Source organism: Carassius carassius, chromosome 40 (genome assembly GCF_963082965.1).
Source record: "Carassius carassius chromosome 40, fCarCar2.1, whole genome shotgun sequence".
Taxonomy (NCBI): domain Eukaryota; kingdom Metazoa; phylum Chordata; class Actinopteri; order Cypriniformes; family Cyprinidae; genus Carassius; species Carassius carassius.
In genome coordinates, this window is record NC_081794.1 from 18,602,881 (window position 1) to 18,617,123 (window position 14,243).

The 14,243-nt window shown below is 39.6% G+C and overlaps 1 pseudogene; it reads left to right on the forward strand.

Annotated features, from left to right (window-relative positions):
• The window catches only part of LOC132121878 (spermatogenesis-associated protein 20-like), a 44,784-nt pseudogene that overhangs the window by 29,951 nt on the left and 590 nt on the right, over positions 1–14,243 (forward strand).

Below are 14,243 nucleotides of genomic sequence, written 5' to 3' on the forward strand. Positions count from 1 at the left end.
AGAGATTCGAGATGAGCTAGGACGACATGCTGATGTCGAAGCGCAAGGAGCACTAATTGTGACACTTTGTTTGTTGTGGGGGTGGGGGGGTTAGATGTCTGGTGTCCTGAAACGTGGCAGGAAGCAACAGAGCATGTATCATTTCACTGGAGACCACTGCCCCCCGAAACACCGGTGGTGGCGGAGGTTGTTCAGTGATCCCCTAAGGGTGCCAGGAAGGAGCCTTATACTTCTGATGGAATTTTCCAGGGCCCTCCCTGAGGGGACACACCCTTTGTCCTGGGCACAGCTTAAGGCCCTTGATTTGGTCGTGATGACCGTACTTTAGTCCAGCTCCATCTGCGGCTGCCAAGTGTTACAAGCTGCTCCCCAGTCTTATGAGGGGGCGCACAACTCGCCACACTCTCTCTTTGAACCTCCTACCCCAGAGGAGCTGGATCGGGTCGGGACTGTTTATTTATTTATTTTTTGACAGCCCCGACACTTGAGCACAGTGAGAGAAAAACATATTAAAAGTCTCCTCCTGGCACTCAGATTTTTCAGATCAGCCTGATACGCCTGCAGAACCCATGGTGTGCAGGGCAGCACTAGCCTGACCCACAGCATGAAATGCGTTCCATTAAGTGTAGATGTTGCTACAGTACGTTTGGCAGGGAACAATATCTGTCTTTTCGTATATTTTATATATATATATATATATATATATAAAATATATATAGACGGTTTCAACGGCAACAACATAAACAAACGTTACTTTGCATGCGCGCTTTTGTGGACCTAACTTAACTTCCGGTAGACTTCCAAATAGTAACAACGCAATAACAACAGCCAAGTCCCTCTAGAGTAGATATTTTTTGATAAACAAACAAAATATGTTTGCCGCGTGGATCAGGCGGACTTAATGAAAATGCAAATTCATTCTTTGCCAGCAGGAGATGTTTTAAAGCATAGACATAAAGGGCGAGAAATAGAGGTTTCCCCAGTAACAGCTGTAAACAAAGCAGAGCTGGTACGCTCACACGCTGCTTTATCAGGCATATAACATACAAGTCTTCCTTCAGAAATACAGTGATATAAAAACACCTGTGCCTCGTTTTGATATTTAAACATATAAATGTAAGGAATTATTATTATTAAACGTGCAGTACATAACGTTACTCATGTTTATTCAACCAAGCCTTTTTGAAAATCGATCAGTTTTAAAATTGTGGCGAGTCTCCAAAAATAAATAAATGTATGGGAAACACATCCCGCAACCACCTGACCCCAACTTCAGTCTACTCATCACATTGACTTTAACTGCGTTTGTAGAAGGCACTGCAGCCAGACCGATATACACAACACAGACCGGAAGTTAACTTAGGTCCAGGCGCGTGCGCCCGATGAAACCGTCTATATATATATATTATGAAACCGTCTATATATATAACTCCTCATGTGCTTATAATCGCGAGAGGAGCGCTAGGAGAGAGCACTCTCAATGTCCATTTCAACAGAAGCTAGAGCTACAGCAGCCTCTGCCCAATCCGAAGAAGTGCCTGGGCACGCTTCGGAGGTGGGCGCGAGAACCGTCCGATCTTCCAGATCGGAGTGCGATCTTATGCCGCGTTCCAGGCAACCCGTTACCCGTGTTTTTCCAACCTTCTACCCGTGAAAGTGCACTGGAACAGCAGTCAAACCCGTGACTTTCCACCCGTGAACTCGTACTAGATAGATGTACTCCGAGTTACGAACTCTGACGTCACATAGCCTGCGAAACAACAATGGCAGCCTCTACGGATTATATTGCCTATGGATGCAGTGTTTACGCAAGTGGTGCACGTTGAAAAAACAATTTTAGGACAATATAACATTGCAATAAAATTAATAATCTAGCTACGATTGCTTGCGCTCAGGAAGTTTGGCGTGACTTGCCTGGAACGCTATAAAGTCGTGAGTCGGGGTTTGAAATCGTGACTTACGGGCTCAAAAACCTGCCTGGAACGCAGCATTTAATGAGCGGGAAGCAGCTCGTTCCTCGTGAGAGCAAAGAGCCTAGCGCGGATAGGAAGTGAACCGCGGTGTTTACAACTGCCACTCTAGAACGCGAAAGCAGCCCTTTTTTTTTTTTAAACAATAAACATGCGATTTCTCTTCAGAGATCGGCCATGGAGAGCGAGGCACACATCTCTTATAGAATCAGCAAGAATACTTAGAACATTCTTTTTCCTTTTTTTTTTTAACTCTCAACATACTTCCTTTTAAACTAATACTTTCATCAGCGTGACACACACACACACACACACACACACACACACACACACACACACACACACACACACACAATGCGGTCTCTGAAGACAAAGAAACCTGAGGATGTTTCCGTTTCACGTCTATTTATAACCTGCAGGTGCACGTTATCAGTGACGTCACCTGCCGAGGTTATTTAACCCAATTCTTGGCGTGTTTGACACACATGCTTCACAACCGGTCGAACAAAGAATATTCTCATTAGCGCTATTGAGCGCAGCATCGAGAGTAGCTTTTGATAGGGAACTATATAATATATTTTGAGCAACATGACATTAGCAACTGATAATGTAGGAAACAACAGAGAATTGTACATGATAATCATTTGCATGGATGTACCAAATTTGCATTTGCAACTTGTTAAAAGAAATGAGAAACTGCTTTTTTGATGTGCACAAGTGACACAATGATGTGAGAATTGAACAGGTAGTTTTGAGAATTTCAATTCTGATCTGAGAAATGTACCAAAGTGACTGAGAAAAACTGTAATGGTGCAAAACTGTTTAAAATAGTGGATGCTAGTTTATGTAAAACTGATTCAGCTTCTGAACATGTGCGGCCCGGCAGTGATCTGAGAAACGCAACTAATTCTCTGTTACTGACCTGAGACCTTACTACACGCTTCAGTGAGTTGTACAAAATGAATTATTCCCGTTCCACTGTACATATTGGGTGTCCCCGATCGCCGTGCCTTTGATGTGATAATGGTGTGTTCAACCTCATTGAGCATTTGGTGCAAAGTATATTAAAGGTTTATGAAGACAGACCTAGAAAGGCTCGAAAATGCGTTGTGAGGACCATACCGAAAGTGCATTTTTCACTATACATTAGCCAACCAGACTAGAAAATCCTTTTTAATTTAAATCCAATTATAGTTTCATCTGTTCCTTTATTTTGGGGTGCAGAGTTTAATTGTGGGGAATGCACTGCAGAAGTTTCTCCTGCTTTTGCAGTCTCACCTGTTCTTTCTTATTTAATTCAAATTTGCAAGATGGAAACTTGAATTCAACACACTTTTTGAAATCAATTAATCCCAGCCATTGCGATCTGCAGGCACGATTAAAATTGTTGGAATAAATTTATCCATACTTTAATTAGGCTAAAACCCATGTTGATTATAAAGGTGGTACGGTAGGGCTGTAGATCCTCATGGGGCTTGTTACAATAGAATACGAGGCATTAGAACAGCCGCTCAATATCCCTGATGATGGCAACCAGCTGCTCACTTCAATCATGCTCATAGAAAGTCTGTTCTGAAATCAATTTAGTCCATCCAAATGCATAAGCATATATTAACGCTGTCCAGTTGTACAGTTGCCCAGCAGTTTAAAAGTTTAATTATAACTGCAATCCATGGATGTGGTTTTCATACAATTATTCCTCTAAGTACAGGGGAGACTGGAACCTTTTAAGTGCTAATATTTTTTAGTGTTCATCTGAGATGGGATTTCGGCAGTACGGTAGAGCATGTGCCTTTGCACTGCAAAGAGTTCTAGACTTTGTCTGATTACTGAGACAAATGGTCCTGAATCCCTAACAAGGCCGCTGAGACATCACACGAGCCAGAGAGGTCCCAAAGCAACCCAGCAAGAACGAATGAGTACAAATCAAAGGTTTCTAAAAGCCTTAGAAACTCTGAAACAACACAATGGTGGATTATAGTAGATCTTAGAAAACTTAGTTGTGAAGTAGTTATATGCTGTACCAGAACATTATTTAAAGAAATGTCACATTTCTGATTTTCTGTAAGAAGTCTCTGAATTCTCTTTGTCTTTATAATAATAATAATTAATGTCAGCTAATCTCCTTTCTCATATTCCCAAAGTCAGGTCACACATCATCATCATCACCATCACTCATGTCTAATGAACAGTCTAAGTCTGCATCTTCTTCTTCAGGGGCGATGCTAAAACACACCCACGCACACTCAGCAATACTTTTCCGTTACGTCTGTCACACAGATTTTGTGTTTAGAAACACTTCCTGAAAGCAATATTCTGGCTTGTGAGAAGCCATTTTTTTATTGAGTATATATATATTATTTTTTTTCTAATTTAAACACATTTAGAGAATTTGTTATTAATATTAATATTAAGTAATATTATATTATATATTAATATTAATATTAAACAATATTAATATTGTTCCATTCTACTCTCTTAAGTCATAAATCATGAGATTAATTGTATTAATTGTGTTCTTTTGACAGTTAAAGATATATACAATACATATACAATATAGTGACAGTTAATTAATTGCTTGTAACCAAATAAATAGCCATATCTCACAGAGCATGAACATTATACAGATAGATAGATTCAGTCATTTCATTTATTTACATTTATATTTATTTAACTATTTGTTTATTTGGTGAAATATTTTGCAAGGAGATCACCATATTTTGGGGTTCTGGGCATTTAAACATTTAAAAACCCTTGAACTTAAGCATGATTGGATGTTGTTCGTGTATAAACTAAACTTCCCTAATGAAAAATAAATATACCAAAATACTTTATTTCATGCAAAGTAAACTACAAATAAATTTGCATATCTATCTGCTTAATACCCTGTAATTGTACTTTTAGTACACTAAATTGGTATACGTAAAGTCTGCTAAATTGGATCAACTTATTTTGTGTGCTGAAGTCCAACTTATGAATATTTGATTGTGCTAAAGTGGAACTATTGCAAGTACTGTATACTTCAGGTAAACTTAAAAAATCTTGCATTACAGACGAGATCATAGTATACTATCCTCATCTATAAGAGACATTAAAACACATTTTAGGCATTGTACCCAAGTAGTGCTCCAATTAAAGTTTAATTCCAATTTTGAGTCTTGAGCAATATGTCTGTAAGTATGTTCATAGATTTTAACTGCTTAGTATAAAATAAATGTGTTGTTTCGTGCCAAATTTAAACAAGGGGAACAATTCAAGGTTGATTTCAAAATCTTATTGCACATTATGACTATATTTAGTTGTTACAGGCTGTTTTCAGTAGTTTTTGTCCTGATCTCAGAGCAGAGAGCAGCTCTCTGTATTTAACAGAATAGACGACACAAGCCTATGAAATAAATAACCTTGTGGCCGGCCATGAGAGATATGGCCCCTGAGGGAATGTGATGTTTTAGTCTATCTGTGTCTTTGTCCATCTTCCTTAAATCAACTGCACTCAGATTAAACAAGGTCTTTGTCCATGTTAATCATCATCATGATGAGAAATGATTTACTTTAGTCTGTCTCGTTTCCTCAGAAGCCGTTTTTTGTTTGGACATGCTCTGAAGCAGGTGTGAATAGTCCACCAGAAGCTTTTAGAAGTAATTAATCAAATTCATTTGGTACAGTTACTTCCTCCGAAAGCATATAAAAAAATCATTTTTTGTAAATCGCTTTCCAAATAAATCCTTTTAACTTGATAATATGCACCTTCTGGAGGGAATTGTATAATATTGTTGTCCACAAAGTGCAAGAGACTTCCATTCGCATTCACTTTCCTAAACTAAGTTGAGAACTTAATGGTACGATTACCTGAAATCACCCCGGAAAAACCTCAGAGAGAGACTTTTAGCCTAAGCCTACAGTCAGACAATTAAAATACCTTGCAAGTCTTTTATCCTCCTTATGAGAGTATTTCCGCAGGTACTCCACCTCATGGGAAATTGTCACTTTAGAGTTTCTTTGCCATCGGATGAATCCCTGACAAGCTTTAATGAGCAACCCAAGAGAGAACTGAGTGCTTTAATAGGAAATGGGTTTTAGACGGACAAGCCAATGTACTTCATTTTTAGCCAGCTTAGCCATTTTTAAAAATGGCGCAGTCTGGTTTATGCTCGCCCTGTGTATTGCTCATTTGGGATCTGGACACCTTGTTAGTCAGGGTCAGAGATGCTCTGACCATCTCACGAGTTGATCTTGATGCATGCGTAGACCGACCTATGCATCAACCTTGCAGGAATAGTCAACCCTTAACATCATTAAATCCTCCACAGGATCACAGGCACTCAGACCAGAAGAGTCTGCAGAGGTCATGTGGTAGATCAGAAGAAATAGAAAAGAAGGAAATGTTCTCTGCTTAGGTGGTTACCCTTTTCAAAAAGTGTTCCTCACTTTGAGTTGTGGGCATGCTGGAAATAGAAGCTTCTCCCTGTCGCATTGCTTCCTTCTCTGTTGAGTGTAACTTTGCTGATTGTGGTTGTGAAGTGAAGCAGGTCTTAGGCCTTGTCCACGCAATTACGGATAGTTTCCCTTTTTTCTCTATCACAAATATCAGCCAATATCCTAAATTTAGTCTTTATTATTTTAGTCTTTTTTATTTAATTGTTTTTTGGTAATTTTTGACCAAAATATATTTTAAATGTTATAAAATATAATAAAAAAATGTTTATAAGTTATTTTTCAGTTTACTTTTTTCAGTTTTATATTTCCAACATTGGCATTATTAGTATTCTTAGTAGTCTTATTTTATTTATTTGTTTATTATTTTTTATTTATTTATTAGTTTTAATAATCTTCATAAAAAAAAGTCAATATTTCATTTCATTTATTTCATTTATTTTTACAGTTTTTTTGTTTTGATCTCTCCCACATTAGTAGTTATTGTTTTATATTTTGTTTTTAAATATTTTTTGGCAAAAATTCTAAACTTCTCTATTTTATATTTCATTTCATTTATTTTATTTTTTATATATATATATTTTTAATCTCTCCCATATTAGTATTTTTATTTCTGTTTTATAATTAAAAAAAATCTTTATTCTAACAAACTTTATGATTCAACATATTAATCAGATACAACATTATATAATAATTTATATGTTTAATCAAAACATGAAAAACTCCCATTGATGTTTAATCTTTCTATCTGTCACAGAAACACTTACAACACATTACACTCCACCTACGTATTCTGTAAAGTGGCCTTTACCTTTGAGGGTAGTAGACGAAGACAACAGAATCAATGAGGTCATGATGCTCCATTCCTCTCCAACCAAGAAATAAACTTACGGCAGATAATTAATTGACTAATGGCTGTGTGCTCCACTTGTACGTGCTGACAGCCTCAAGCTCTCCAGAGAGGCTCCATCCTGCCAGGAGAAGAAGCTGATGAAATTCCCCAGACTAATCAGCTGTTTGTGTATTTGTGCCTGATTTTGTGTGTGTGTTTAGGTGAGAGTTGGTAGGAGCTGACAGTCTGGAAGAAGGATATCAGTGCATGATGGAATCATGGCTTAGCTCATAGGAATTTGTGAATCAGAAAAACAGAGGAGTAAGAGATGGATTCATATGCGGTAGGGTTTGTAGCAAAAGCACAAAACACAGAAGCTGAGATGTAATCCAAACAACACCAGAAGAGCCAGCAGCTTTAGAACAAAACACTACCAGACTAATCCAAAGACGTAAGACTACTGGCTAAAATAGAGCTCAGACTAAACATCAGGTAACAAGATTTTTTATTTTTATTGTTTATAAACAACATTAATGCTGTTGTCAGAAAATGGGCAGTACTTCCAAAAAAGGTGGCACTAGGTCAGAGTATACAGACAGAAATGAGAAAATGTGTAGCAGTTAATGAGGGAATACACTACAAGTTTTTTTTTTTAAACACTAGGCATCATACACTTGCTGACTTTTTTAAATGGTTAAAGAGGAAAAACTGGGCATCTTACACTGATCGACCAAGGATCACACATTAACACACAAGGAGACAAATGGCATATGAAAACAATAAGCATTCTAAAATCAGCTCAAGATATCCTCTAAATGTATGGAATCACAGTCTGAAGCAAAAAAAATAAAATTGTGGCCATCATGTATGCATTTTTCTGTGAAAACTGTCAACTCTAACTGCTCAAAATCTGCAGATGCTCTCAGATTTTGTTTGGTATGTTTGATTTGGAGACAAAAAACAAAACATAGCAAGCACAATGTTCTCCACCAGTCTCGACTATTTATATGAAAGATGAATGAAAGCTACTGCTCTGTTTATTTTTTTTCCCGTCATCTCATTTTGCGTTCCTTTGAAAAATGCGCAAATGGATTTCGTCCATTGCATCAAAAGATCTGAAAAATCCACAGACCTTCACCTGCCCATAGACCCTCCCCTCGAAAAAAATGTAGAAGTGGACGAAAGCGCTCAAAATAGATTAATTAAAACACTATGAATGGGAATGTCTACCTGGTATTTGTGATCCAGTCAACCAAAACATATCTTAAAATCAGGTGTAAATAGGTTCTTCAGTAGGTTCATTTGAGATGCCCAATTTCACTTAAAGCTTTCCAGAACTTGGAATTCTTCTGCCTCACTTAAAAAAAAACAAAGGAACTTCACTTTAGTCACCAGCATCTTAATGCTGGATGCAGATTGTTCAACCTAGAAGTCACTAAATTGAAATTGACCATTCCATGCACTAGCGCAAGGGCTGGGCAATAGTGTCTTCCCTCCAGCAATTTGTCTCTCAGAAGAGATTGCAGCAATTAGCAAACAGCAACAACTAATTAACAAACAACAAACAACAATGATCCAATTAATTCCCAATGGACAAAAACACTACATTTTCTCACTACAATGTCCCCAACAATCTCTGTTTAGTTACTTGCTAGCGACAGCTTTTTTTCAGGGCAAGTGAAAGGGGGTATTACTAATATATTTTGTGTTGTAGAATAGAACGAAAATATACTGAGCTTGTTTTTTTTAGGCCAGGGTTGTCCAATTCTGCTCCTGGAAGGGCCACTGGCTTTCATAACTTAGCTCCAAACACACCTGATCAAGCTAATCAAGTTGCTAGAATCTTCTAGACAGGTATGGTATGGGACAAGATGGGGCTAAACTCTGCCCCTTTTTTTTTTACAAAATGTAATATTGGTCTTTGGTGTCCCCAGAATGTGTCTATTAAGTTTCAGCTTTTAAAATACACCACAGATAATTTATTGTAACATCTTTTGGGGCATGTCCACCAAAGAGCTGTTTTGGTGTGTGTCACTTTAAATGCAAATAAGCTGCATATTCCAACTCAGTCTCTAGAAGAGGGTGTGACATATACTGTACATCTCTCCTTTGCATACATACAGCAATAAACAGCCGTTAGAAGCAACAAGACATGTACGAGAAAACATTAAATATGGGAAACCAAACACACTGAAAATGGGACGAAATGGCGCAATGTTACAGAGCTCGCATCACACTGACCTGTCGACTCGGATGTGTTTGCTAGCGCCACCAAATGAACAGCATGGCGCAAACTAATCTCACCAGTGCGACGCTCATCAATTAGATTAGTTCAATAGCTGTCACACACCTGGACTCATTTTGTGTGTTTTTGCCCCTGTGACCCAGTTTCTGTCTTCCGTGTGTGGTTTGATTAGTTCCCAGGTGTGTCTAGTCATTTCCGCATGTGTTCCATGTCCCTGTTAATTTAGTCATGCCATCCACCTGTGTTTTCCCAATTATCCTTTGTATAAAAGCCTTGTCCTTTCAGTTCTGTCTTGTCGGGTCTACTCGTCTACTTGTCACTTGTCAACTTGTCTCCTTGTTACCTGTTACTTGCCACTTGCCACTTGCCACCTGTTATTTACTACTTACCTTGCCTATGTTTGATTTAATAAATACTTGTTTCGTTTATCCCTCGGCTCCGTGTTCCTTCCAGCAGCGCAAGCCGTGACAGAAGACCCGACCTAAAAAGTTAAAAAAACTGCGTGTTTTCCCTCCGTTTTGTTTTCCGTTTTTTCACAGTCTTTTTCTTTCCGTAGTGTGTAATGGATCCCCTCTATCGCCCCGGATACCTCCTCCTCCTGCTGGAGCAGGAGGGACTTTCTCTCGAGGACCATACTAGACGGTTTCTCTTCCTAGCTAATGCCACCAGCTACCCGGACCACGCGCTCTGCACCTTTTATCACGCCAGCCTGAACTCCAGGTGCAGAGCGTTGTCGCCCGAAGATGGTCCTCGGGAGGATTTCGCCGCATTCATAGAGTGGAATCTGGTGAGAAATGGGTCACCTCTCACGGTCGGCCCAATGGAGGATCTCGCCAGGTCCACTCTGGACCCAGAGCCCAGCCTACAATCTCCCCACGGTACGAGGCATAAGCCCGAGCCCACCGATGACGGAGAGCCAGAGAGCAACCCGTCAGACCAGGTGCGAGAGCCGGCGACACTGCCCACCACGAGGGAGCAAAATGTGGAGCGCCAAATGGGTCAAAATGAGGGGGTTTCCAATTCACCTATGCCAGATCCTCTGTTAAGCCCAGGAAGGGCTCCTGATCTTCCGTTAAGCCCAGGACGGGCTCCTGATCCTCCTGTAAGCCCAGGACGGGCTCCTGATCCTCTGTTAAGCCCAGGAAGGGCTCCTGATTCCCCGTTAAGCCCAGGACGGGCTCCTGTTCCCCCGTTAAGCCCAGGACGGGCTCCTGTTCCCCCGTTAAGCCCAGGACGGGCTCCTGATCCTCTGTTAAGCCCAGGACGGGCTCCTGATCCTCTGTTAAGCCCAGGACGGGCTCCTGATCTTCCGTTAAGCCCAGGACGGGCTCCTGATCTTCCGTTAAGCCCAGGAAGGGCTCCTGATCTTCTGTTAAGCCCAGGACGGGCTCCTGATCCCCCGTTAAGCCGAGGACGGGCTCCTGATCTTCCGTTAAGCCCAGGACGGGCTCCTGATCCCCCGTTAAGCCCAGGACGGGCTCCTGATCCCCCGTTAAGCCCAGGACGGGCTCCTGATCCCCCGTTAAGCCGAGGACGGGCTCCTGAACCCCCGTTAAGCCGAGGACAGTCCGTTGCTCCGTTGCCGTGGGTCGAGTCCCTGGAGTCGGTGACCATTCCTCCTTCATGGCTCCTTCCACCGTCGGCCCCACCTTGGGCCGTTATGGCTGTGGCCTGGGTCCTGCTGGGTACCTCCTGCTTCAGATCCTTCCTGTCTCCTCCCTGGCTCCTCCCTCCGTCATCTCCTCCCTGGCTCCTTCCTCTGTAGTCCCTGTCTGCTGGCCCCCTCCTGGGAGGCTGTCCTCCACCGGAACCTCCTCCCAAGTTCCCACCCACGCCTCCCTTTGTTGTTTCTACGGTGTGAGGACGCACCTACCGGGAGGGGGGAGTACTGTCACACACCTGGACTCATTTTGTGTGTTTTTGCCCCTGTGACCCAGTTTCTGTCTTCCGTGTGTGGTTTGATTAGTTCCCAGGTGTGTCTAGTCATTTCCGCATGTGTTCCATGTCCCTGTTAATTTAGTCATGCCATCCACCTGTGTTTTCCCAATTATCCTTTGTATAAAAGCCTTGTCCTTTCAGTTCTGTCTTGTCGGGTCTACTTGTCACTTGTCAACTTGTCAACTCGTCTCCTTGTTACCTGTTACTTGCCACTTGCCACTTGCCACCTGTTATTTACTACTTACCTTGCCTATGTTTGATTTAATAAATACTTGTTTCGTTTATCCCTCGGCTCCGTGTTCCTTCCAGCAGCGCAAGCCGTGACAATAGCGTACGCACACAAATGCAGTTAAAATGTTAGCTAAACACTATAACAACATGATATTCACAAAGCAGTCTGGATTTAAATGATTTGCTCAGACATAAACATATTTATGTAAATTTTGAGGTGCATTATCTTGAAAAACAGTAGTATTCCACTCTGTGGGACCAGATGTTGGGAGAAAATTAAAATACATGTTTAGTCTTGTATCCAAACGCAGAGCTACTGACGCAAAAACAGCTATTGACTTCAGAATTATGGAGCTTTATTATGTAAATTGTATTTTAGCTAGGCACAAAAATGCTTAGAGATTTTAAACTGAGAATTCTTGAGGATGGTTTGAAACACCCTGCAATATTACATCAAACTTTGCAAATGAACTGTGAGAAAGTCCAGTCTTTGCTTAACCCCAGGCCTCATGCATCTTTTCAGTTTATGTTTTGTCTGCTTGTCATTTTTATATGTTGCCTCAGTGGATTGTCACAGTTCTTTGAGTCAGTCTGGAGACAGCGCGCGTGAGGTCACGACAAATATGACAGAAAGCCGTGCCAGGCTGCTAGCGGGAAAGTAATGATGCGGAATTGTCTCAGGCCCTGAGATGCAATAAATAGAAGATCCTCGCAAACAGACAGTAACAATATATTGTGCTTAGAAGTCCAGGGACAGGTTTTGCAGAGTTGAGTTGTTAACCATGCCTGTCAAGAGAGCTGTCCTAAGACTTAACCTCTGTCACATTCACGAGTCCTTCCCCGTGCCCTCCTCCTGGATTTCACTGAGCTTTGGGCTTGGCAGTAGAATCATCTCACTGTGGAAAAGTAGATTTACTCTTTCATCCTTTCCCCTTCGGTAACTCTTGGCCACTGGGCAGCTCAGCCTCTTGATTTTCTTTCAACACTGTCTCCCATCCTGCTGTGGTATTGTTCAGTTAAAGTTTTTTTTCTTCTCTGCTACAGGAGGCAGAATCTAGTGTAGCTACAACAGTGTCCTCCCCTGCTGCTGTGTCAGTCAGCCCCCCTGACTGGACATGGCCCTGATTGAGTTATTTCAGACTCTCCCCTCTGTGAGAGAGGCGAAGGAGCGAGAGGGGTGTGATGCTACTGTCTGCATGGATCAATGGAATTGAATTATTAAGGTGCAAGCTTTATTGTACAGAGCTGCAATGGCTTTTTAATGCTTTTTATTTAATATTTAAAAAATGTAAATGTTACAAATACAGTCATGGACTTTTTTGAGAATAATCTTGTAACAGACCTTTTAATATTATGAAGTCAAGGTCTTAATATTTTGAGAACAAAGTCCAAATGAAGAAAATATATTTGTAGCATTATTATATAAAATGTATTTTGTCAGGAAGTATGATTTACCTTAATCCTTCATATCCATCCATTTTTATGACTGTATTGTCAAAACATTACTACTTCATTCTCATTATGACTTTATTTTTAAACATTACAACAAACTTTATTCTTAACATTTATTCACACACCTTTAATCTCTTAATTTTATTATTTTATTCTTGGAATATTGACTGTTTTCTGGAAACATTACAACTTCATTCTCACAACATTATGACTTATTTTTCAAAGCTTTACTAACAGACTTGTTTATTATTATGAATTTTGCCATTATAATGATCTCAGAAAATTTCTTCATACTTTATTTTCATGCCTCTAATTTCCTAATTGTATGTCTTTAATAACTTCATTCTCATAACGTTATTCGTTAGACTTATGATTATTTCAAAACATTGTATCTTTGTTCTTGTAACATTAAAGTTTATTTCTCAAAACATTTTTCTTGTAACCTTACAACTTAATTCTCTGAACTTAAAGACTTTCAAAACATTGCAACATTATTTGTGTAACATTTCAGCTTCATTCTCAAAACATTGCAGCTATTTGTGTAACATTTGATTTGATTTTGATTTTATTTTATTTTCACAACAAAAAACATTTAAAAAAAAAAACAAAAAAAAACAAACAAACAAAAACAAACAAACAGTGTTATACATTTCACAAAAAAGAATGTGATGGACAATTGCCGAAAAACCCTCAAGGGGCTTAATTAGTGGCAATCTCCATAGGAACAATTATATTTAACAAATTAAAAACATATTGTAAAACAATGTAAAATTGGATTTAAAGCACAAACCCATACGGAAAATTCAAACAACTTAGTAACAATAATTTTACTCTCTGTTTAAACTGTTCTTTAGAAACCTCAACAAATGATGTTGAACATTCTAACTACATTCTCAAAAACATTCATCTTTACTGTTGTAACATCTTTATTCTCAAAACATTTTGCCAGAATTTTCACATTTAATTTTAAAACATTAAGGTTTCATTCTCAAACTTAGGCTGTATTTTTATTTTAACATAAAATGTCATGACACAGTGCTCAGGTGGCTGTTGTTTCTGAGATTATTACCTGGTCAGCACAATTACTAATATTGTGATAGTAGTAATTATTATTATTTTTTTTATGTTGATAAGTTGAAGG